Here is a 24,885-nt window from a genome sequence, read left to right as displayed (position 1 = left end):
TATCTGAAATAAATAAGCACTTTAAAAAAATAACATCAGCAATTTTAGATAAGAAATTAAATTTCATACAATCTTCTAGTAGCAACATATTTAATTCTATAAAACTTTACATAAGTACACGCAACACACGTCTGATACATTTCCTAACAACAAAAATCTTTAATTCAACAAAAAATAGATTACTATAAGAAGAACTAGATAAAATCAACCAACTCAGAACATTTTAACACGATTATTTACTAAAACCCTTCATTTTTCGTCCAGTTATTTAGCTGTAGTAACATAACGACTCTCAAGAAGACAAAAAAGAGAAATGTACAAGATGGCTGAATAAGAGAAATGGGAAAAAAAACAAAGAAGAATAAAGAGGAAATAGAGAACAGAATACCAACACAGCTACTACTACGAGTACATTTTCTCACCCGTATTCTGTCCACTTCCTTAATGCAAGAGTAAACAAGTATTCACAATTTTTCATCCTCTTTCCTAGGAAACTTCGTAGCTCTAAAAAACCTCTAAAAAGTCCGTAGCTGCTTCCATATTTCCTTCTTCCAAGTACTTCTATTCCTTCAAGAGAGAGAGAGAGAAGCCTCTAGACACTACTCTAATTTTGGCTAATATTTTCGGTTCTTCTTTAGGGGCTGGTACATCGGTGAGGTTTTTTCATATATAGATTTCGGTGTTCTTAGCCAGTGCTCTTCTTAAAAAAAAAATAAATAAATAAATAACTGAAGTGAATAAAGCGTTCAAGGTTCCGAACACCACACAGTAAATCGAAAGTTTCATCAGGGGTATTTTCGTTTTCTCTGAGGAGAAGCGGAAGCAGCGAGCAGGGACGGGCGCTCTATTCACGACTCAATATTGTCACATTCTTGGCGCTTTCCAGCCTAAGCCACTGCCTTGGGCGAGTGCTAGCGAGCGAGGCCATGCGTGAGGTGAAGTGTGCGAAAGAATGAGTGGAAAGGGAGAAGCGTAAGTGAATGAGGAGGTAAAAGAGAAATGTGTGAGTAAATGAGTAAGTAGGTGAGTGTGGTGGAGTGCGAAGAAAACAGTGAGTGAAAGAGAAGGGAAGAAATGTGTTTGTGGGAGAGTGAGTCACTGAGAGAATGACTGAAAGAAAATGAATGCGATAGAGTACGAGTGAGCAAAAGAAAGCAAACTGAGTGAGTGAGCGAGTGAGTGAGTGAGCAAAAATAATGAAAGAAATGTGAGTGAGTGAGTGAGTGAGTGAGTGAGTGAGTGAGTGAGTGACTGGAAAGGAAAGTGAGTGGTATTATGAGTGAAATGAAGTCAGGGGTGTGAGAGAGTGAGTGAGTAGGAAGGAAAGCAACGCGTGAGTGACTGACTGACTGAAAGGGAAGAAGTGGGTGAGTCAGATATTGGATAGATATTTTTGAGAGTGAGTTATTGATAGAGTGACAGTCACCAAGTGAAAATGAGTAAATGTGTCTAAAGTGAGAATAACTGAAATATTGCAAGGTTGTCAAGGACGTGAGCGACTTTGTGTGTGTGTGTGTGCGTGTGTGTGTTTTCATTATATCTCTTCAAACATACACACACACACACACACACACACACACACACACACACACACACACACACACACACACACACACACACACAAAGATACATATTTCCAGCTTTACGTGCCATAAATATTGGCAAAAACAGATCGCAAGTGAGATGAGATTTACTAGCGCGCACGTGCACACACACACACACAAAATATCCTCTGTGTGTGTGTGTGTGTGTGTGTGTGTACCTTGAGATGTCTTTATTAGGAGGTAACACTTTCTCTCTCTCTCTCTCTCTCTCTCTCTCTCTCTCTCTCTCTCTCTCTCTCTCTCTCTCTCTCTCTCTCTCTCTCTCTCTCTCTCTCTCTGTCTATTTTAATTAATCTCTTCCTTTTCCTCTGCCTCCTCCATTTCATTCCTTCCTTTCTTTATAGGTTCCCTCCGTTTACTGACTTTATCGCTGACTTAATAAACATATCGTCTTGATTCCACCTTTCTTTTATTCTTCTTTATCTTACGCTGCACTTCTCTCTTCCCTTCTCCTTCTTCTCCTCTTCTTCTTCTTTCATTTCTTCCTTCGTTTTCTTTTCCTTTATGGAAGTGTTTTTTTTTTTTTGTCTATTTTTCGTTTTACAATTTGTTCTTTTTTCATGTTCTTTTAATGGATTTCTTCTTCTTCTTTTTCTCCTTCCCTGTTTGTTCATCTTTACTCTTCTTCTTCTTCCACTTCCTGCTCCTCCTCCTTCTGTTCCTTGACCTTCTCCTCCTCTTTCTGGCCTTGATCTTGTTTCTTACAGCCCTTCTTCTTCCTCCTCCTCCTCCTCTCTCTGGTGTTCCTTTCAACTTCTTCTCCACTTCCTTGTCGTACATGTTCTCTTCTCCTCTTCCTCTCGTCTTTTCTTTACTGTCTTTATCATTTAATTAACATTTTTTTTCTTAGTTTCTTTCTTCCTTACATTAGAATATTCTAAAGTTTTTTTTTTCTTTTACTTCTTTGTTTTTCTTCATTTTTTTCCCTTGTTTTCTCTTCTTTATTTTTTTTTCTACTTCTTATAGAATTTTGGTGTTTTTCTTTCCATGTATTTTTTTTCTACTTCTCCTTCTTCTTCTCCTTCCTCTTTTTCTTCTTCTTCCTCATCTTCTCCATAAATATTTTCATTTTGCTTCTCTTCCTCTTTTCTTTTTCCTTTCCTTTATATTCCTCCATTATATTCGTGTTTCCTTACACTCAACATCTTTCAGTCTATTCTTCTTTCGTTCTTTCGTTCTTTCCCCCTCCTCTTTCTCCTCCTCTTCCTCTCCTCCTCCTCCTCCTCCTCCTCCTCCTCCTCCTCCTCCTCCTCCTCCTCCTCCTCCTCCTGCTATTTCTCTTTCCACTTCGTTTTTACACACTCACAATTTTATCTTGCTTTATGACCGTACTTAAAAAAAAAACTCCACTCACGATGATAAATAAATATGTCCTTGGCCGTGTACGTGTCTTTGTGTACGTACATCGCACACACGACCTCCATTCAGAGCGCGTGTAAAACCAGTCTAATTTGCAAGTTTTTTTTTTTTTGTTGTTAATTTTATTCATGGTTTGTGGGTCCATACTGACTTAACGCAGGTGTGTGTGTGTGTGTGTGTGTGTGTGTGTGTGTGTGTGTGTGTGTGTGTGTGTGTGTGTGTGTGTGTGTGTGTGTGTGTGTGTGTGTGTTGGGGTATGAGGGATGGGTAAGTATGCTGTAGTGGTGGTGGTAGTTGCATTAGAATATTTAGTTATTCTTCCGCTTATTACAATTAGTAGTAGTAGTAGTAGTAGTAGTAGTAGTAGTAGTAGTAGTAGCTGCAGTAATAGTAGAAGTAGTAATAATAGTAGTTGTGGTAGTAGTAGTAGTATTAGAGGTAGTCGTAGCAGCAACAGTGAAGTGATGACGGAAAGAAAACAAATTAAACAAAATGAGAGAAAGGGAAGAAATATAAAAGCAGAAAATGGGAAGAGAAACCGAGATAAGAAATGTGAAAAGGAAGGAAGGAGGAAATGAACGGAAGAAGAAAGGGAGGAGGAGGAGGAGGAGGAGGAGGAGGAGGAGGAGGAGGAGGAGGAGGAGGAGGAGGAGGACGAGGACGTCTACCCATACCAAATGTCGTGCGAGGGAATGGAAGTGTCATCGCTTTTCTTTTTATGTACACACACACACACACACATACACACACACACACTAGTCTGGTGGTGATCTTAAAAGCATAACAAGATCTCTCTCTCTCTCTCTCTCTCTCTCTCTCTCTCTCTCTCTCTCTCTCTCTCTCTCTCTCTCTCTCTCTCTCTCTCTCTCTCTCTCTCTCTCTCTCTCTCTCTTTCGCTTTATATGATTACAAACATTAATCTGGCTTTCGTTCTTGAGTAGTTCCTGTAATCCTTTCAGTGTAATATGCAGCGACTCATTACACTGATATCAATTACCAAGAATATAAAAGGATAAAAGAATATATCTTTTTTTACAATTCTAGGCAATATGATGTTGATATATTTGCTTCACTGTATAAACCTTTACATTGTGATATGCACTGATTCACAATCCCACACCAAAACCTAGAAGAGAATAAAAAAAAAAAAAAATATAGAAATTAAGACGATATCCAGATGTGGCCATTAAAATAAATAAATTAAATAAATAAATAAATAATAACAAAAGTGGCATTATCTCTTTCACTGTGATGTGCAACAACTCACAACACTAGGAACACTCTGCAGGACACATACCACAACCTAAACTAAAGAAGAAAAACTAAAAAAAAAAAAAAGGAAAAAAAGGCCATCACAATTTGTAGCCACTGCTGTTTTGAAGGAAAAAAAAAGTAATATTTCACGGCAAAAGCTTTTCATCATAACACGCATTCGTAGCACTACAAACACTGCACATATAACAGAGAACCACATAGCAAGACCTACAAGAGAGAATACAAGAACTAAAAATTACAACACCACAATTTCCAGCCACCAGTGCTCAACGTGATGGAATATCAAGTAACGATTCATTGCGCATTTCACCGTGGCCTTCACCAACACACAACACAAGAAACACTTTAGAAAACCTATAATGAAATCCAGAAGAGAAAAGAATAAAAAATGCAAGTAAAAATAATTCATAATTTCTATCCAGTACGCTGCTTACACGTCACTATGAAACAAGGAAGTAATACCGAAGCTAGGAAACGAAAAAAAATACTGAATAAAAGTGGAGTAAAACATTTTCAAGACCAACATCCAATTATTGCATCTATTGAGTTACGTACGTTTTATATATATATATATATATATATATATATATATATATATATATAATATATATATATATATATATATATATATATATATATATATATATATATATATATATATATATATATATATATATATATATATATATATATATATAATATATATATATATATATATATATATATATATATATATATATATCCTTTAGATTTCTTGATATGTGTCTTGTATATCACACATCTTATTTCATTAATTTAGTTACGATTGTTTTATTTTTTATTTATTTATTTTTTTTTTTCAATAATTCAGCAAGTGAGTGTTCGCGTCTTATTTCATTTTTGTTTTCTATCACGTGTCTCCATATATGCATGCTGTACAAAATTTACTCTTTTAATTTACAGCATATTCGTTTTCTTCAGAGAATTTAATTTCTATTTCTTGTCCCCCTTGTGTTTTTACATATACGGCTTGCATCTTTTTACTTTTTCAGTACTTTTTTTTTCTATACATCCGTTATTTTCTTATATGACTTTTTTTTTTATTTCGTCATAAGTGTCGTGAATCCTCAACCTGCATCTACTGCCAACGATTCTGCAACTTCCTCTGTGCGCTGCTCATTATTTTCTCTCCAGTATTTTCTCTCCAGTGTTTTCTCTCCAGTTAACCTGCTATTCAAACCGTTATTCACTTTGTTTTATTAATACATTCGTTAACTGTCATCAGTGTCGTGAATCATGCAACCTCCACCTGGTACCAACACTTTCGCAGCTTCCTTTCTTCATCACTCACTCTCTTCTACTCGCTCCACTTCCTGTTATTCACCTACGAGCAAGGACAGATCAACGGCTTCTGGTAATGCGGTGCTCTATTGCTTCACCTTGGTAATTAATCTGCTGCTAAGGTTAGTGGGAGGGTGGGCGTCCGTGTGTCACAGGCACGAGGGAAGCACTGACGTTCATTTGCAATTAGCCAGTGATGCCTAAAGGAAGGGAGGGAATCTTGGACTCCATGGATTTTCTTATGTGCTAGATTGCATACGTGTACGATGTGCTTATTGCTGTTGTTACTACTAAATTATTATTATCATTATTATTATTATTATTATTATTATTATTATTATTATTATTATTATTATTATTATTATCACCCTTGTTTTTTTTCTTGTTAATACTACTACCACTATTAATACTATTATTTGTAGTAATGCTGCTGCTGCTACTACTACTACTACTACTACTACTACTAGTACTACTACGTGTACTATTATTATTACTGCTACTAATATTAATAATATAATTTACATTATTAAAACTTTTTTTTGGGGGGGACATTAGTGAAATTATTTACCGTGAAATTTTGTCGAGATACTTAACAAAAATTGAAAAAAAAATTGTAACATTTTTAAAGTGACCGGGGCTAATGAGAGCAAAATAAATGAAAACAAATCAATATTATCATGTGTAAAGAAATGCAAAGAAGAAACAGAGGCAAAGAAGCAAATACAAGGAAGAGAAAGGGAAACAGATACAAAGACAATGCACAGAAAGAGAAATAAAGGTAAAAAAAAAAAAAAGGCATGAAAAGGAGACATAAAAGAAGGTAGATAAGGAGAAAGCAGAGAAATAAGAGAAACGGGTAAAAAGAATGCAGAGAAAGCAAAACGAAGCTAAAGAGAACGTAGAGAATGAGAAAAGGAGGTAAAGAAAATGCAGAAGGAAAAATAAAAAAAGGGACACAAAAGATCTAGAAACAGAAAACAAGGAGAATTGCACATTTTTTCCTACAAGACACAGCAGTGAACAAACAATATTAATAAAACACAACGCTACAGAGATTCAGTTAAGTCTTGTCACCGTCCGCCTTGATGCAACAACAAGGTGATTACATTACAAGGTACACTAACTGATGTTTATGACGTTGTGTGTGTGTGTGTGTGTGTGTGTGTGTGTGTGTTTCACGTTCAGCTTTGATTTTAATTTTCTATAATGTAATTGGTCACAGATTCCTCCACTTCTCTTCCATACCTTTCTTTCCCCATTTTTCTTTCCTCTGTTCCTTCTCCACTTCCCATCCATACCTTCTTTCTTTTCCACATTTTCATTTTCCTGCATCCCTCCACTACTTCTCTTCCATACCTTTTCTTTTACGCATTTTCTTTTTCCTCCCTACCTCCCCCACTTCTCTTTCATACCTTCTTTACTTTCTACCTTTTCTCTACCCTAATTTCCTCCAGTACTCATCCACTTCTGAACACACAGTAAGACAGCAAGAGGAACTGGGACTGACAGGTAAAGGGACTAGTAGACTGACAGGTAGACGGCACACAACTAGACACACACACACACACACACACACACACACACACACACACACACATTGACAGGAAGGAGAGAGAGAGAGAGAGAGAGAGAGAGAGAGAGAGAGAGAGAGAGAGAGAGAGAGAGAGAGAGAGAGAGAGAGAGAGAGAGAGAGAGAGAGAGAGAGAGAGAGAGAGAGAGAGAGAGAGAGAGAGAGAGAGAGAGAGAAAGAATGGCCCACTCAACAAGCCGCTCCTAAGTGCCAGAAAAAAAAAAAAAAAAGATATCGAGGAATAATTTGACAAGAGTACATACAATTCCAGCAGAACACAGTTTCCCCTCAAGCCTTGCATATTAAAGCAGGCGAAGGCTTCTCCTAACACACACCTTTTAGTGTATATTTGCGGAGAACATTCCATCCATACCTACGACTTTCCCCAGATAGTTTCTCACCCGATAAAAAAAAAAAAAAAAATATATATATATATATATATATATAATATATATATATATATATATATATATATATATATATATATATATATATATATATATATATATATATATATATATAATATATATATATATATATATATATATATATATATATATATAAGAAAATAGGAAAGCTGTAAGGTCCCGTCAGATCTCCACGTGGTAGTCCCTCCATGATGCACACTTACTTTCCGCCTATCACGTCCATCGTTAAATGTTTCTAATCTTCTTTTTAAAGTTCCCTAATGACTCTGCAGTAACAGTCTGATTACCTGAGTGTATTCCATTCATGTACCACACACTCTTTCCACGTATGTTATTGTATGATCTGTTCCGTTATTAACTTAGGTTATGTTGCTTTCTTTGGTATTCCTTGCTCGTCTTCACTATTTTTCTTTCTTGTCTTTTAGAGGAGGGAAAAATAACTGATATTTTTTTTCCCTGGATTTATTTTAGACTTGTGTCTCTCTGGCGCATAGAAGAAAACACAGGAAAACATAAAAAACACACACACACACAAAAAAAAGATTTGTTTATATCTAGGCAGCTTCATTTCGTCACAAAACACCACAAGAACAATGGTACGGACAAATTCCTTTTATGGAGCTCAGAAAAAGGAAACAAATCATATAAATATGTTTGTTAAGGCTTGTGGCCGAACTACACAGTTTCCATTCCGGGTTTTCTTTATAAAAAAATCTGGGTTCCTATTGAAATCACATACACGGGTGAAAATGCCGATTGTTGTCCTGAGTAAATATGAAGCGTCCTTGCATCGAGGACCAAAGAAAGAGAGAAAAAAAAGTTATCCTTTGTGGCGAAGTGATAAAGGAACCGAATTTCATTTCCTAAGTCTGATGTTTAATGGATGAGTGAGATGTTGTTTTCTTGAGAATTTTATTTATTTTTTTTTATTTACATGTTTTGTTTTCAAGCTTAAGACAACGTCACCAGTATCATTTAATGAAAAAAAAATGTTGTCTTTTCCTTTATAACTTTCAAAAATCATGTTCCAAAGCAAATGGAAAATTTCAGTCACTTATTTTATTTCTTTTTGTCTCCCAGTTTTCGGTGACAGACATTCGTGTCTTAGCAATGGCAACTTCATGATTCTGGCGGTAGTCTAACAATGATTATACATTTATAGCAAAAACATTCATAAGAACAGGAATAATAATCCATGGCCTTTCAAATTTAAATATATGAGAACAGAACGCATTTAGGAACAGACCTTGATACATACATATATATGTATATATATATACTGTATTTCTTCCTCCGTGAATAAAAATAGACACAAAGGTTCAGAATTATCAATAACAACAACAACACTCAAAAGAACACGACAAATGACCCCTGTGGCCTTTGGAAATACTCTCAGTGACAGAACATTTAGGAGGACAAACCTTGAAGTATTGTGTTTTGTATTGCTTTCACTGAGAATGAGAAAGATATTAAGAGCCAAGGATTCTGCATCACCAAGAACAAACACACTCATGACAAGACTATTAAGCATCCGTGACCTTCGAGAACAGTGCTGCTGAGAAAACATACCACTCAAGAACAAAGATCATGAGCTTTTTTTCTTTTAATATTTGTTATATACCTTACCCTGAAAACAAAGTCAAAGGATATGTACATTGCCAACGTCACTGAAAAAAAAAAATATATGAATAAAAAGAATATGAACACAATCCCCTTCCAAGAAAAAAAAAAAAAATTAAGTGAAGAGGAAGACAGGAAAGTGAGCTCCCAGACATGACATGAATAAAGTAAAAGATCGAATGGCATTTCCTTATCAGTGACAGGTCAGGTTAGGTCACCTGGGATGAGGTGGTGCCTCACCAACGCTCTGGTCCATAAGTCCCTGGATGCAAGGTGTGGTGTGCTGTGCTGCTGTGTTGGTTTGTTCTCCCCGCCTGCCTCTACACACCTGTGTGTACACACACACACACATGTAGGTAGACAAGTACAGATGCACAAACAAAAATACAGATAAATGCACGACAGACAGACTGACAGACAGGTACAAGATAATGACACACACACACACACACACACACACACACACACACACACACACACACACACCACACACACACCTACCTTGACAAAAATCCTTACTTCTTAGTGACAGTGAACACCATCACAAATATTGCACCAACTCAAGGATATTAAAACTAAATCAAGAAAAGAAAAGGAGAAAATTATGAAGTTCCAAGCGAATGAGACACGAGAAGATAAGAATTGCAACGAGAGAGAGAGAGAGAGAGAGAGAGAGAGAGAGAGAGAGAGAGAGAGAGAGAGAGAGAGAGAGAGAGAGAGAGAGAGAGAGAGAGACTTAAGGCCGTACTACAATGATCAATGCACAAAAAATCGAGGGATATCTATCTATCTATCTATCTATCTATCTATCTATCTGACGTGCCGATGTGCAGATTAGTTTGAAAAAATCAATAAAACAGTGGACATGGACATGGATAATGATGATAGTGATGACTGTGACGGTGGTGGTGGTGGTGGTGGTTGTGATAATGATGATAACGGTGATAAGCGAAAATATTTGGAAAAGATCATTGTCTTGCTGTGGAACTGAATGATGATCGTGATGATGATAGCGATGATGATGGCGAGGCTGATGATGATGATGATAATGATGATGATAATGATAACGGTGAAAATCCTGGCATATGATATAATATCTCTTCTATACCTTACTTCATCTGCCTTTACACAATAATGATGACGATGATAACAATGATAATGATGATGTTGATAATAATGAACATAAGAAACAAGGCAAGCTGCAAGAAACCACCAGGCTTACACGTGGCAGTCCCTCTATGAAATATACCTACCTATTTCCACCTGTCATCCCCATCCATAAACCCGTCTAATCTTCTCTTAAAGCTCCCTAATGTCCTAGCGCTAACAACATGATTACTGAGTCCGTTCCACTCATCCACCACTCTATTTGAGAACCAATTTCTTCATATCTCTTTCCTAAACCTAAATTTTTTCAAGCATGAACCCGTTATTTCTTGTTTTATCCTGGTTGCTGATCCTAAGAATCTTGCTTACATCCCCCTTGTTATAACCCTTATGCCACCTAAAGACTTCCCTCAGGTCCCCTCTTAACCTACGTCTCTCTACGAGGATGACAATGGTCCTGCTATATGACATCCCTTCTTTTTTACACCTTACTTCAGCCAGCTTTAAACAATTATGATAACAAAAATTATAATGAAGACGATGTTGATGATGACAATGATGAACGTAACAACTTAACCCACCACAATTAACATGAACCCGCGCTGAACTAAACCCGACAAAATGGACAAACTCAGCCTCGCAGTGAGTCACCGCCCTGGAATTAACTCATTGCAAAGGTAGACAAAAATAGATACGCGCTGCATTTTGTGACCTACATTCATCACTATTAAGCACTCCAATCCGCCCGAGCCTCTGCAGCAGCTGTGTCAATACTACACACGCAAGGTGGACAGACACAAGGCAAACGAGGGCGGACGCTCAAAGGCATGGACACTGCAAGATATGTATACCAAAAAGTGATATAATAGTATGTACTAAAATACTACAAATATTAGAAAACTCTTTTTTCGCAAATAAAGATGCTGAATGCTATTTGGAATGCAAGATATATTGAGAAATGTTATAAAAGAATTCAATCTTTTTGCGTAGAGACAGGTGATGAAAGGTATGGAGGACAGAGAATACACAAAAAAAATAATCAAAGCAATGAAAAGATCCGTTTCTACGTAAGCAAAGGTGGTGAGAGGTATCGAGACTAACATGTACAGAAAAAAAAAAAAAAACAGTAAAACAGTTAGAAACATCCAATTTTCAGTAAGTAAATGTGATGAGAAATTACGAGAGTGTAAGAAATGTAAGTTTTTAGGCAAGTAAAGTGATGAAAGGAATCAAGAGTGCAACACATACTGAAAAGTAATAGAACAATAGTAAAATAATAAAAAAAAAATATTCTTTTCGCAAACAAAGTAGATGAAAGGTATCGAGAATGCTTTACTTGTCAAAAAAAAAAAAAAATGAAAAAAAAAATGAGTGCAAGATATAAAAAAAGAATATGAATAAAAAAAAATATCCGTTTTTATGCAAACAGACAATGAAATACCTCTGCAAGACGTACCGAAAATGACTTGCCAAGAAAATATCCAATTCTACGCCAGCAAAGAAGATGGAAGGTATTAAAAATAAGATATACTACACACTATTTGGAAAACGATAGAAATCTCCGTTTTCTTTTTTTTTTTTTTTTTTTACCAAGCAGAAGTTATGAAAGGTCTCGAAAGTGAATGATAAACAAAACAAATTAGAAAACAATGAAAAATATTTCTAAGCAAGGAAAGGTGGTAAGAGGTATTTGGAGAGAAAGATATGATAAAAAAAAGACGAAACAAAAGTAAGAAAAACACATACCACCACAAATTCTCACCCGTCAGTGTTACGAAGCCTCTGCCTTCCCTTTCCAAAATATAGGAGTGAAGGCACTTACTAAAAACTCCGCACAAACTAAGATGAAATGCACAACAAGACAAAATACGAACAGGAAACAAAGATACGAACAACACAGCACAACACAACGAACCGCCGTCCTTCATCACAACAAAGCCTTTTTCTTCCCTTCCCAAAAACCACGAGAGGATGGACGTACTAAAAACTCAAGGTACTAAACAAAACCCTTTCAGCACCAGAGACCATTCAAAGCTTCATCAAATATTCCATTACTTGTCAAAAAAGAGTTAAAGGAGATACAATTCAGTGGGTAAAAAAAAAAAAATTTTTTTTACACTTTCATTGCCATAAGTATCATTTTAAACAACAAGCATCATTTTAAACTTAATACAATCTTTTAATTATACCCAGAAATAAAACTAGATTTCTGCTCTTCAGATAACTTGACTTCACTTAACCTCAACAAGTAGAAGAAAAAGAAAAATCAACTGCATAAATTAAAACATTAATTGTCAAGAGCCGGAAGCAAAAAAATAAAAAAAAATTCAGAATGTTCCAGTAGAATACAATGCATTTCTTGTTGTTTTGTGCGTCTGTCTGTCAGTCTGCCTCGACCCAAGGACCCAGAAAGTTATTAGCGTCAGTAAGAGGGACAGAAAATATCACTGCAAGTTATAACATTGATTGGCAAGAGGAGGAGGGAAAAATTGCGAATATTTGTGTGATGGCCAATGCTACGCTTGTGTGTGTGTGTGTGTGTGTGTGTGTGTGTGTGTGTGTGTGTGTGTGTGTGTGTGTGTGTGTGTGTGTGTGTGTGTGTGTGTGTGTGTGTGTGTGTGTGTGTGTGTGTCGACCCAAAGACCCAGAAAGTTACTAGGGTCAGAGAGAGAGAGAGAGAGAGAGAGAGAGAGAGAGAGAGAGAGAGAGAGAGAGAGAGAGAGAGAGAGAGAGAGAGAGAGAGAGAGAGAGAGAGAGAGAGAGAGAGAGAGAGAGAGAGAGAGAGAGAGAGAGAGAGAGAGAGAGAGAGAGAGAGAGAGAGAGAGAGAGAGAGAGAGAGAGAGAGAGAGAGGTTATATTTTCATGTGCATCTCATCTTTGATTCCTGAAATTTGTTTAATGAATATTATTTTGAATTTTTCATGACTCAGCAATTGAGCACTGGCATAATATATTTCTCTCTCTCTCTCTCTCTCTCTCTCTCTCTCTCTCTCTCTCTCTCTGTGTGTGTGTGTGTGTGTGTGTGCGCGTGCGTGCGTGCGTGCGTGCGTGTGTGTGTGTGTGTGTGTGTGTGTGTGTGTGTGTGTGTGTGTGTGTGTTGTGTGTGTAATTCGAGGCGTGTATACTGCGAGATATTAAAGGACATGCAGTTTAAGTTTCCTCCTCCTCCTCCTCTTAATGAAAGGTCATATACAAGAACGTGACCTTCCCAGAAACGGACCTTCAACTCACTCTCTTCTTCCCCTTTCCTTCCCTCACTCCTCCCTCACCCTCTCTTGCCTTAACCCTCCTTTCTTTCCCCTTCCTTCTTTCCCCCTTTCCTCTCTTCCCCGTCCCTTCACCATTCCTTCCACTTTCACCCTCTCCTCTCTTCACTCTTTTGTCTTTTTTTCCTCCTTTCCTCCCTTCTACCCTCTTTCCACTTCACACTCTCGCCCTTCCTCCTCCCTCCTCTCCTCCTTTCCCCTTCCCTCCTTCCTCTCCCTCCATCTGTTATTTTTAATCTACAAATATATCCCATGTCTTCCCTATTTTGTTACCTCCTTCATCCCACTCTCCCTCTCTTTACAGCAAGGTGGTGCGCAGTAAGTGTTCTGGGGGAATGCATGGGAGTGTAATGCTTAGAGATGAAAGTACAGTAGGTATATTAAGTTGACTGCAAATGAGACTCTAGAGAAACGACAACAACAATATCAAACAGTAATATCAAAGATGTTTTTTTCAAGTTTCCATCTGCAAAGAATGAACCAAAAGGAAAAAGAACGTGGCTTTGTTTTGGTTTTGTAGATACTGTCGTACATCACAGTCGGCACCACTCGCTTGTTTTTTATTTCCAAAGAAAAAAAATCTAAAAGGAAATATATTTGAGTTTCTGGAGTGCACAGGATGTAAAGGACAGTCACTCTTATAATAATACTCTTTTAGGATAAGAATCTAACAATAGTAACAATAATAACCAGTAATGGTTCAGAGATAAAAATGATACGATTACATAAAAATACAGAGATTTAACACAAAAAATGCTAAGAAAAAAGTAAAACCTACTGCTGACATAACAAAAATATCTATGTTATCTTTTTTTCAAGTCAGATAACCAAATAAACGTTTTTTTTTTTTTTTTTTTTTTGTAGCTTATGTGTCTATCCGCTTAGAATATTTCCCGTGACGCAACTATAGCCATGGTGTGTGTACTGAGGCAAGGAAAGGTGAGGTGTGCGACTGGACTTGGTGAATAAGAGTTGCCAGGATCACCGACCCCTGTATGGATGTGGGAAATGATTTACAAAGAAAGAGTGTGACAAACGAGAGCAAGTGATATAAGGAACGTGGGCTTACAAAGAGTATTTTGTTGGGCATACACGTTATTTTCTTATCCTGTGTTGTGTAACCTTCACCATGTTCCCAATATTGTTACGAAGCTTTAAAAGTCGTGTGTGTGTTGTTGTAGTTACTCTGTCTAATGTTTCTTCGTTCCCGTGAGAAAAATAAATAAATAAAACATAAGCAAATAAAACTGAATAAAGCCTGGCGTGTCCTGACTTTTGTTTGTTGTTGTTACTATTACTGCTACTATCACTGCTACTACTACTACTACTACTATCTACACTACTACCATTACTACCACTAACAAGAGCAACAACAACAGCAACAACAACGACAATGACGACGAAGAAAAAAGATAATTACAAAGAAACACAACACTTTAGAAGAAGAAAAAAAGAAAACATTGTAAAAATTAGTTTTAAACACTAAAATTACTTTCCTATTTCGTATCAACATTTCTTCCTTGGTTAACAGTTTTCTTCCCTTCCATTCTCCCTCCCAGTCTTCCTTCCCTTCTCCAAGGAAGAGGTGAGCAGCTTGGAAGAAGAAAACTCTTACTTTCATTTGGCAAAGACTCAAGACTACACAACTTCTTGAAACTGTAGAAAGTCCAAGGACAGAGCAGAAACAGACAGACACACACACAGAAATAGATAAACAGAGAGAGAAAATAGACTGACAAGAACACTGGGACAGTAGCACACACACACACACACACACACACACACATTATTAGTAGAGGTAAAAAATACAACTTTTCATAAACCATTGTGTGTGTGTGTGTGTGTGTGTGTGTGTGTGTGTGTGTGTGTGTGTGTGTGTGTGTGTGTGTAGGAGTGAGTATACGAGATAACACAATCTAAAGGTATTTCAGGTCAAAACGATAGTATCAAACAAACTTATGAATAGCAAACAAGGAAGACAGTACCAAACATTTGACACACACACACACACACACACACACACACACACACACACACACACACACACACACACAATCTTCCCTCCAAAAACACACACGCAGGAATTCATGCAAACACACACAAAAAAAAATAAAAAAACAGCCAAACACTTCCAAAACAAAACAAGGCGACACAAAATCACCAGGGCTCCTTGAAAATGACAATTCAGACTCACAGAGAGACAGGGAGAGACTAAACATTTTAAAGTTCATGCACTCCTTCATTCTTTCGTCTCGCTTTTGTTACTTTCTCTCTCTCTCTCTCTCTCTCTCTCTCTCTCTCTCTCTCTCTCTCTCTCTCTCTCTCTCTCTCTCTCTCTCTCTCTCTCTCTCTCTCTCTCTCTCTCTCTCTCTCTCTCTCTCTCTCTCTCTGTAACACTACATTCATATTTAAAAATTGAGAAGAGTAGGTGAAGGTTTTGAAATTATCGTAAAAATGGAAAATGTGAGAGTGAATCCGTGAAGTGTTAAATGAAGTGGAGTGGTGATGCTGTAGTAGTGGTGGTGGTAGTAGTAGTAGTAGTAGTAGTAGTAGTAGTAGTAGTAGTAGTAGTAGTAGTAGTGATAAGAGTAGTAGTAGTAGTAGTGGTGGTGGTGGTTACAATAATAGCATACCATAAAAGTAGCAGTTGTAGTAGTAATAGTAGTAGTAGTAGTAGTAGTAGTAATGGTGGTTTCGTAATATTTGTGTAAAGTAATTAGAATACTGCATGTTATGGCAATGTTAATAACAATGTTTTTAGCAGCAATGAAAGCGCTGAGTACCACAACACTGCTTCTTAACACCACAACAACAACAACAACAACACAAACAACAGCCACTGGACACACAACAACACTGTGAACTACCACCAACAGACTAATACACATCACAATCCTATTACATATTCTTTTCCACTCCCACGTGCATCTCTGAGTCTCATCATCTATACGTTAAAATACCAACATAAGAGTAGATCACTGCAAAAGAAAAATAAATAAAACTATAAATTAATATTAAAATAATGAAAATCAGAATCCCATTTCAAGCTTTAGGCGAGAAAATTATCACATTATTTCCTGCTCCTTGTACTTCTTAACCTTTTTATCTAGACGTAAAATTATCACATTATTTCCTGCTCCTTGTACTTCTTAACCTTTTTATCTAGACGTAAAATTATCACATTATTTCCTGCTCCTTGTACTCCTTAACTTATCTAGACGTAAAATTATCACATTATTTCCTGCTCCTTGTACTCCTTAACCTTCTTATCTAGACGTAAAATTATCACATTATTTCCTGCTCCTTGTACTCCTTAACCTTCTTATCTAGACGTAAAATTAGCAAAGTGAAAATAAACCTCTGGCATAAAATAAAAAATCAGATGAACAATACAAAGCTTAACAAGTTTTAGGCGGAGCAATTATTATATTTTTTTTTCTAATTTCACGTGCCCCTCCACCTTATTATCTACAAGGCAAAATATCAAAGCAAGCCACAAAAATATGCAATAATTAACCAGGTAAGTAACATTTTCACTTCATTTACGCTGCAGCAAAGTTAATTAAGTTAATGACTGTTTACCTGAGCAGCACTCTCACCTCACTGACCTTTTTCATCACTTAGCCTTCATTACATACAGAGCAGACTCTCTCTCTCTCTCTCTCTCTCTCTCTCTCTCTCTCTCTCTCTCTCTCTCTCTCTCACACACACACACACACACACACACACACAGCAGCAGCAGAGAGAGAGAGAGAGAGAGAGAGAGAGAGAGAGAGAGAGAGAGAGAGAGAGAGAGAGAGAGAGAGATTAGCGAAAGATAATTCTAATCCTATGCCTCTCCCCTCTCTCTCTCTCTCTCTCTCTCTCTCTCTCTCTCTCTCTCTCTCTCTCTCTCTCTCTCTCTCTCTGTCTCTCTGTCTGTCTGTCTCTCTGTCTGTCTGTCTTTCTTGTGTGTAGTGTAGTGTGCAGTGTGTCTCTTGTGTGACTGTGTAGTGTAGGAAATCTTTTAAACTATCTATATATCTCTCTATCTATTTTTATATGTATGTATTTATGTATGTATCTGTCTGTGTGTCGATCTGCCTATGTATCTAGGAATCAGCCTCTATATTCTACGTATTATAATAATGTATGATGCACGTCTATCCGATTCCAGCACAATTTTTTTAGAAGCGGTAAACTCTTCCTTTACTGTCAAGTTGAGAGCACATTGTTGTACATCTGTGAGTCAGTAATCTTCTTCGCCCCATCAGTTAAGAGAGAGCCGCCTGAGGTGTGCTTTACACTCACAAACTGACCTTTATATTTGAAAAAAACGGCTTGAGCTCGTCAGTGAGGGCTGCAACACTATTATTTCCTTGTGGTAGTTATTCCTCTTCAGAAAGCAATGATTGGTGTGTTAACATGAGCGGCTTCTTTCACTGATAAACTTGGGGAATTCCCTCTCTGATCTCTTACTTGCATATTACTAAGAGTTTATGTCTGTTCTTATTTTGTCCACCTTACTAATGCAGGAGTTGAACAATGTATTCACTGTCACTGGCACACTCAGGAGTTCTCTTTGGCATCTTATTTCCACGTCCCTCCGGCTTTGTATTTATTCTTATTCCGTCCATCTTACTAATGCAGAGTTAAGCAGTATCTTGACTCTCACATCTTTCACTAGCACACTCAGGAATTCTGCTTGATACTGTATTCCCACAGCCCTATGATTTTCTGCTTATTTCTACCTATATTCTGTGCACTTTACTAGCGCAAGAGTTCACCGGTATATTTACTCTTTCACCTTTCAATGGCAAACTTAAGAATTCTCTGTCTGATGTTGAATTTCCATCTCTCAACGAGTTTCATCTTTTTATCTTGATCCTATAATGTCCGCTTTATTAATGCAAGAGATATCGTGTTTTCACATACCTAATAACTTTCATTTTATTCTTATTAATTGACTGTTCAACTCACTAACGCAAGAATTAAAAAAAATGTCCACTATTTCACCTCTTTCAGTGGGAAACTCTGGAACTCTTTTCATGATTCTAATTTTCTTGACCACCACCTTTAGCTATACACCACCTTTAGCTGAAGCCCCCTAATGCCTCAGCACTAACAGCCTAATTACTGTCTTATTCCTCTTGTGAAGGACTTCATGATTCCAGTGGTAGTTTAACAAGCACTGTGCTTCACTTGCTTCATCAACTTTGTGCCGCGTGAGGACATTCGCAGTATTGAAGAAAGAAAGCGTTTAATCCTTTCTGCACAATAAATTTCTGAACTTCCTCACATCCTTTAGCCGGAATCCGTAGAACAAATCCTTTATAATTAGTCAGAATATAACAAAGATGTAACAAATCATAGCGGATGTTTAACTCCATATAATTTATAACTCCATGATGGAAGAAAATATATCGCAAATTTTAAATCCCTTAGTGGCATCCAGATCACAATGTTACTGAAAACGTACCACAACAAGTGTCCCAGGCTGAAACCACTCTGGAGCTCCCTGCCTGCTTCTGTCACGCCACACTCCCCATGAATGAATGTCTTTGAGGAGACATAACCACTCTGGAGCTGCCTGCCTGCTTCTGTCACGCCACACTCCCCATGAATGAATGTCTTTGAGGAGACATAACCACTCTGGAGCTGCCTGCCTGCTTCTGTCACGCCACACTCCCCATGAATGAATGTCTTTGAGGAGACATAACCACTCTGGAGCTGCCTGCCTGCTTCTGTCACGCCACACTCCCCATGAATGAATGTCTTTGAGGAGATATGTTTCAAGACACATCCTCCAATTCTGGATTATATTTTCAATAATTTTCTTTAGGGATTGGCACATGAATGGGCCTTTGTTTCTGCCTTTGTTGCTCTTCACCAGTGCCCATCTTACAAAAAAATAAATAAATAAATAAAAATAAAAATCTTGAACTACTTGATTATAAAAACACTTTTTAAGAACACTAACATTTATGTTCTCCAGACTGTAAGGAAACGGATGTGTTATTCGTGAAAGCGTATCAGACAACGTGTCCTTGGATACACTCAGATGATTTTTTTGATTCCTTGGCAATGAAAACGCAAAAATCTTACATCTTATAAACTTTAAATCCTCTTGTGTCATCCAGCTTATAATGAAACACATGCCTTATCACTGCTAACATACAACACGTCACACTACTTCACACAGACGATAAAAAAAAAATAAATAAATAAATAAAAATAAAATAGTAAAATCCTCTATCTTATGAAGTTTAACTCCTGGTGTGTCATCCAGTTTATAATGAAGCAGAAGCATCATTACTGTTAACATACAAGCACACGTGTCACTACCTTCACACAGATGATAAAATAAAAACAAACATAAACATCGTAAAATCCAACATCCTACAAACTCTAAACCCTCTTATGGCATCACATTATAATTAAACCTCCACGGTGTTGCTGGAAACGTACAGAAAGACGCGTCCTTCACCGCCCTCTCTTTTGTACCTCGGTCGCTTCTCGCCTAGGAGGTTCAATAAAGACTCCTCTCTCAGCGTTGGTCGCCTCATGGTCAGCCAGGAATGAACACTCGCGCACCACAACTTATGGAATCAATCTACATATGGAATACTACTTTCCTTTTTCCTTTGCATCGTCTCAGCTTCAATACATTCCCACGTGGGCATAAAGGGAAGGTAAATAATGGTTGCAATGTTGCTGTGGATTCTGTTGCAGTTCCGTGAATTTGTCCAGCTGCATCCAGTGTGCCTTGCCGGAGGTTTTATTTATTTATTCTTTTTATGTATTTTTGTTCTTCTCTTCCTTCTCTTCCTAATTATATATATATTTTTTCTCCATCATGCGCTACTCTGCCATTCTGTGAGCTTCTCTTCATATGTTTTTATCTCTTCTCATATAATATTTCTGGTAATTGTTAGAGGTTTCTTTACTTTTTATATATTTTCCTTCTCTTTCTCCTACTTATTCTTTTCTTCTTCCCACACTATCCCTTTATACTTTTAACTTCTCTTCCTACTCTTTTCTTTCTTCCTCATGTAACACTTCTGCTAACAACACACCACGGTCTAACTTATTCCACATAACTACCCAAATACGTTCTCCTCTATCCCAATTAATTATCTAGCCATTGTTTCTTTCGTTCCACTTAATTCACAAGTAACTGTCCAAAATATTAAAGAGCCATGTTCTCCTTTATCCCATCTAATCAACTGACCACCCTCCTGTATCCCATCTAACTACCCACTCACTGTCTCTTCTATCCTAACTAACTACTTTCTCTTATGTTCGATGTAACGAGGTAATGTCTCCTTTGTCTCACCTTTTTAACAGGCATTTTTTTTTTAATTAGGTACCTAGTATTTCTCCTCTCTTCCACTTCAATGGATAATGTCTTTCCTATCCCAACTAATTTACTAGCTGTACTCTCCTCCACCCAGCTAGTCTCCTCTGTTCACTCTACTTAACCACACTCAATAGTTAGCCAGTCTCTTTCACCCGACTACTCGTAAACAAACAGGCCACTGTCTGCTCTCTCCCACCTAATCCAATCTTTCCTCCATCAAATTAACCACCTTGCCAACAATCAAGATACCGCCCTCCCTATTGTTTCCAGCCCAGTAGCATTAATGACGGTAATCCCTGCCCTCTCTAGTTATCGGTCTTTTTGTCACCATTCCCAGTTTTATGAAGGGCGAGGCGCGTGGCGATGGGCGAAGCTTCCGACCATCAGGGATTAAATTCAAGGGGTGAGTACTGGCTAAGCTGTACCCTGGGAGACTTGATTATCTCCACTGTGTGTTGTGTGTTGTGGGTTTTTGATGTAGTGTAGTGAAGAGAGTTGTTGTTTGTTGGGGTTTGTATTACAAGTGTTACTGGGGTATTGGTGGTAGTGGTGGGTAGTGGTGGTGGTAGTAGTAGTAGTAGTAGTAGTAGTAGTAGTAGTAGTAGTAGTAGTAGTAGTAGTAGTAGTAGTAGTAACACACACAGAGAGAGAGAGAGAGAGAGAGAGAGAGAGAGAGAGAGAGAGAGAGAGAGAGAGAGAGAGAGAGAGAGAGAGAGAGAGAGAGAGAGAGAGAGAGAGAGAGAGAGAGAGAGGTGGCAGGTAAGGTTACGTTGGGTAAGGTCAGGTCAGGTCAGGTCAGGTTAGTTTAGGTCAAGTCAGGTTAGGTTAGGAAATGTTAAGTCAGGTAAGGGTTAGATATAATAGAATAGGATAGGATAATATAGGTTAGGTTAGGTTAAGTTAGGTTAGGTAAGGTTAGGTTAGGTTAGGTTACGTAAGGTAAGTTTAATAAAGGCAAGGCAAGGCAAGGCAAGGTTAGGTAAAAGTAAAGTAATGTAAAGTTAGGTTAGAATAGATTAGGTTAAGGCAGGCTTCAGCTGGGTCGCTAGATTTATTTACTCGAGAGCTCGTTTTCTTCCAGCCTGAATGATTGAAGTGGCTCCGTTCGCCTTCGTCTGCCTTCGCTTTGCTTGGTGCTCTGTGTGTGTGTGTGTGTGTGTGTGTGTGTGTGTGTGTGCTAGGTGATCGAAAGTGTGGTTAGGTTAGATTGTTCCCCTCTCCATGTTAAGCGATCGAATGAGTGAGTGAGTGAGTGAGTAAGTGAGTGAGTGAGTGAGTGAGTGAGTGAGTGAGTAATTAGGTTAGGGTTGATGTTTAATGAAGGGACATTTTTTTATTTTTTAATGCATAATTACATCTGATTATTTTTTGTTGATTTGTCCATTTCTCTCCCTGTCTCTCGGCATCTCTGTCTACCTTATCAAATTCTTCAAATCTCTCCTCTATTCAGAAAACTCTCTCTCTCTCTCTCTCTCTCTCTCTCTCTCTCTCTCTCTCTCTCTCTCTCTCTCTCTCTCTCTCTCTCAACGTTTCATCACCTTTTTTTCCATCTCAATTTTTAGTTTAGCGTTCAACATTCTCTCTCTCTCTCTCTCTCTCTCTCTCTCTCTCTCTCTCTCTCTCTCTCTCTCTCTCTCTCTCTCTCTCTCTCTCTCTCTCTGAATGTGCTCTGGGAGAGCGCTGAATTGATGCAGGGCATTTATGTTTTATAATCCCTCAGGTCAGGACAGGAATGAGAGCGGATCTTCCATCAGCAAGCGAGGCAAGAGAGGCGTCCTTTGCCTCGCTCAAGTAGGATCTGCGGGGCTCACTGCATTGCCTGACCCACGCTACCCAAGCTCTGCCCCTCCCTCGCCTTGCTTACCCCGCCACTCAATGGTACACACTCACCAGTTGGCAGTGCACAGTCAGCAGGGAACTTTACAGTATTGGGAATATTCATGAGTGGGGATAGGTGGAAATAATAATATGTAGGTTAGGTTCATTCGTTTGTACATTGAGTGCCACGTTAAGTCTGATCAATTTTTGTAGTTTCGCTTGTTTTAAGTAAAGTCTTAAGAGCCTGTTAGGAATCTAGCGATATTTGTCATCTTGTTACTTACCTACGTAATAACACACACACACACACACACACACACACACACACACACACACCAGAACACAAGAAAATAATGCAAACTCCAAGAGTTTGCATTAATAAATGATTAATAAATAAGTGATTAATAAAACAAACTTCATCTGAACAAATCGTCAAAGCTGTGGCTTGAAAACATCCGTAGCATCACTGAACTAACGATAATACCAACATGGAAAACCTCAATTGTTAAGAAATAAGCAAAGATTGTGATGGGCAGGGAAAGAAAGGGAAAGATTATGAGTAATCTGAGACGCTGTAGCCTAGTGGTTCCTCTGTGCGCAGATAAAACAACAACAACAACAACAACAACAACAACAACAACAACAACAACGACAACAACAACAACAACAACAACAACATCAACTAAACACTTGCACCAAACAGTGACACTATTAAAATGAACATGAACAAGGAGACCAATTGAAATGTTGAGGCCAAGAGAAGGTTGACAAGTGGTGATTGGAGACGCTGCATCCTGTTTCCTACTAGTTTCTCAATGCACAAATAATAAACAACGACTGAACAGATACGCAGAACACAGGATGATCAGAAACATTGCAGCTTATTACCTTCCTTACTTCCTCTATGCGCAAGTAACAAGCAAATGACTGAACAAATACGCAAAATATGGGTTGACCAAAAACACTGCAGGCTGCTAACCTTTCAGTTCCTCTATGCACAAATAATAAATAAACAAAACACATGCACACAAAATAGTGACTAGTACATTACCAACATCGACAGGAAGACACGGGGAAGAGCAGGGAGGGAATATGACGCCTTCAAGGTGACTGAGAGGCGATTCCAACACCCCGCGGCTCTCCACGGCACAGTCTGCACCGCCGCCTCGCAGTTCTCACGACCACTGCACACAGTAATGTTACGGAGGCACAATTACCGGGAAAACTAACACACGGGCCGTCACCTTTACGTCACCACGAGATAATGGAGAGGCGACCAAAACTGAATGAGTATCTCAGTTCGTTCAGCAGTTTACAGCACACGGTATTGACACGTACGCACAAGTACTAAGGAAACTAGTACGCGGCCGCCCGCTGTCTTGACGTAACCACGCGGCAGTGGCGAGGCGAGCAGGACTAAGGCGGCTGAGAGTTACAGGTTCAGTGTCTCAGTTCGAAGGTTCGTTGTTTGGAGTATTGTTCACGCAGCTGAGCCAAATGTCCACGGTCTGACAGTGCGGGAAATATTTATACCATTCTTTAGTGTGTAGGAGGATACGTGAATTAAAGATGAGGTGTAATATAAAATCTCCAGGGGACGTACTTATATTCAATGGCCTTTATTGTCACGTGAGACTAACCCGCGCTGACTCGAGTCATGCACTGAAGCGTTACGTTGCCAGACTCCACACGGAACATTAATCCTAGATGTGTGTGTGTGTGTGTGTGTGTGTGTGTGTCAGAGAGAGAGAGAGAGAGAGAGAGAGAGAGAGAGAGCATAATTTCTATTCGTATGATTTTTCTTTATCTTTTATTTATTTTCTATCTATTTATATTTATGTATTTGTTAATTGTTTGGGTGGGTATACACTCAGTGCCACCACCACCACTGCGATTTGTGGCGGTGTGTTGCAGTCATTGTCATCATAATCATCATCATTGTCCTCATCTTTCTTTTCTTCTTCCTCCTCTTCTTCTTCCTCCTCGTTCTTCTTTTCCTCCTCTTCATCATCAACATATTCTCTTCCTCTTCCGCCTCCTCATCATTAGAAATTTGTTCCTCTCCTCCTCTTCCTCCTCTTTCTCGTCCTCCTCCTCCTCCTCCTCCTCTCTCTCTCATCTCCTCCTCCTCACCATCATCATAATCTCCATCTTTCTCATCAGTCACTACAACCTCCTC

The 24,885-nt window shown here is 38.2% G+C and overlaps 1 long non-coding RNA gene across 1 annotated transcript in view; it reads right to left on the bottom strand.

Moving 5' to 3' along the window:
• LOC135097167 (uncharacterized) overlaps positions 1 to 24,313 on the bottom strand; it is a 77,622-nt gene extending 53,309 nt beyond the window's left edge. Inside the window, exon 1 of the long non-coding RNA XR_010265427.1 lies at positions 23,758 to 24,313. This is a non-coding gene — a long non-coding RNA (uncharacterized LOC135097167). The remainder of the gene's footprint in view (positions 1 to 23,757) is intronic.
• Positions 24,314 to 24,885: the final 572 nt, after the last annotated feature.

This window comes from Scylla paramamosain, unplaced genomic scaffold (genome assembly GCF_035594125.1).
Source record: "Scylla paramamosain isolate STU-SP2022 unplaced genomic scaffold, ASM3559412v1 Contig13, whole genome shotgun sequence".
NCBI lineage: Eukaryota > Metazoa > Arthropoda > Malacostraca > Decapoda > Portunidae > Scylla > Scylla paramamosain.
This window is presented reverse-complemented; position numbering and strand designations above follow the sequence as displayed.